The sequence below is a fragment of the Mesoplodon bidens genome (genome assembly GCF_964165515.1).
Source record: "Mesoplodon bidens genome assembly, chromosome: 4".
In the NCBI taxonomy this organism is placed as follows: domain Eukaryota; kingdom Metazoa; phylum Chordata; class Mammalia; order Artiodactyla; family Ziphiidae; genus Mesoplodon; species Mesoplodon bidens.
The window spans coordinates 136,732,167-136,734,293 of record NC_138160.1 but is presented as its reverse complement, the minus strand read 5'-3'; positions in this window follow the sequence as shown (position 1 = coordinate 136,734,293).

The window sequence follows — 2,127 nt, the reverse complement described above, 5'->3', positions numbered from 1 at the left end:
ACATCATACAGTATAAAGTCTTTTGTACCTAGCTTCTCTCATGCAACATCATGTTTATAAGATACATCCAATTTATTGTATTTAGCTTGAGTTTGCTCATTCTCATTGTTGTAGAATATTCCATTGTATGAACATACTACAATTTACTTATGCAGTCTATTTTTGATGGGGATTTGTATAGTTCTCATTTGGGGGTTACTATAAATGGGGCTGCTACGAATATTTGAGAACATGTCTGTGTGAATATACATACACCTATTTGTTGGATATATACTTAGGTACAGAACTGCTGTGTCATAACATGGTACAATTAGCTTTAATAGATACCTCTGAATAGTTTTCCAAAGTGATTGTACCAATTTACTGTTCCACCATCAGTATTTGAGAGCTAGACCCTAGCTTTTGTTTACTCTGTTATCCAACTCTTCAGGCAGTTGCGATGTTAATTAATTGACTCTATTTCTTTTATACAAATGCTCCCTGGGAAAAAGTTTTTTACATGGCAAGCACCGAGTCAGGTTAAAAAAAGACAGCCTCCCAAGTAAAGTCTTCAAGGAAACACCATATAGAACAAAGAATGGGAATGAGGTTTGAAGGCGCTCCAACACCATATTTCCTCCTTGTTTCTACCTGGCTGATGGTTTTTACCACTCTAATGGGCTGTGGGTTTTCAAGGTGGGTGGGAGTGATATGGAAATAGGGCAACCTAAAATGCCAAAAAGCCTCTGTCCTTACTGAGATGCAATTACAATTCTTTAATAAATGCTCCTTGGATTGTTGTAAGCCTTTGATTAATTTCCAAGTTCTAAAAAATTGATTCTGACAATTTTTGCCCATTTTCTCATTGCTTTTGTGGAGGAGATAATTTTTGGAAGCCTAAGACTTATTTATTACTCCATTGTTGCTGATATCAACTCAATATGCCTTTTGAGGCTTTAATCCTCCCCCCAATCCTATGAGACAGATATAATTGTCGGACCATTTTACAGGTTATGAAACTAAGACTGAAGGAGATTAGGTAATACCCTCAGGGGCACAATTAGTAAGTGTCATTGGGGCTCAAACTCTGGTTTATTGAACTTACCTGCTTGAATCTTAGCACCACATTTACTACAGAAAATTGAAGGGGGGCAGCAAACAAATGCCTCCAGTTTCGGCCCTCTTCCTTTCGGACCCATTTCAGGAAGTGCAGTGGTGTTTGGAGAGTCCCTGGCATTATTTTCCTTAGCCTAGGAATCCAAAGATTCTGCATACAGAAATAACATGCTCTGAGGCCCTGGAAAATTGGTGTTATATAAGAGGCAGTACACTAGAAAATAATATCTTACAGCACTCTCAGAAAAATGCCAAACAGGCCTAAACTATCATGTCCTTCCTGGGGGAGCTTCCTTCGTGAGCAGGAAGGACCCCTTGCCGTGTGGGCTGGGTTCCACGAGTCAAGCTTTTCAGCTTACATGGCTGTCAAATCAGAGTTTGTCCTCTCTCAACTCCACGATTAAATGGAAACAAGAGTCGGGACTACACCAGCCTGAGGAATAATGTTCTTCTCTGCATGTTTAACCTTCAGAAGGATTGTTTTGTTACTTCTGTCACCAGAGTCTGTGGAAACAGGGAGCTCCATTTTTCAAGTAAGGGATGGAAACAGGACTCACAAGCGGTCCCAGATTCACTCATATGAAAACAATAACACATTCTGTGACTTGGAGGTCTGGAGGTTTATGTTGGCATCAACTGGAATGCTAATGTGCAAAGAATCTGGTCTCTCCTCTCAAACACTAACAAACACCAGTCATTTCCTACTGATTGGTTTCAACCTAAAAAGCATTTTGTTGAGCCCAAAAGAATAGTTCATTTTAGAGTATTTAGATTATGCTGATTACTCACTTATGAGCCATAAGTTGGTCAATGAAGAACAGATTGCTTCAACTTTGTATCCCCCACCCACTCACCACCATCCCCACCACCACCCAGAATTAATACTCATAAACAGAACAAGTTATCACAGGAAAAGGATCTACAGCTTTCTTAAATTCTTCATGAACTTTGGCGTCTCAGGGACCGCTTTGAGCATATGATAGAAGCTGTGGGCATCTTCTCCTGTGAAATGGCCCTACTTACAGAATTGCA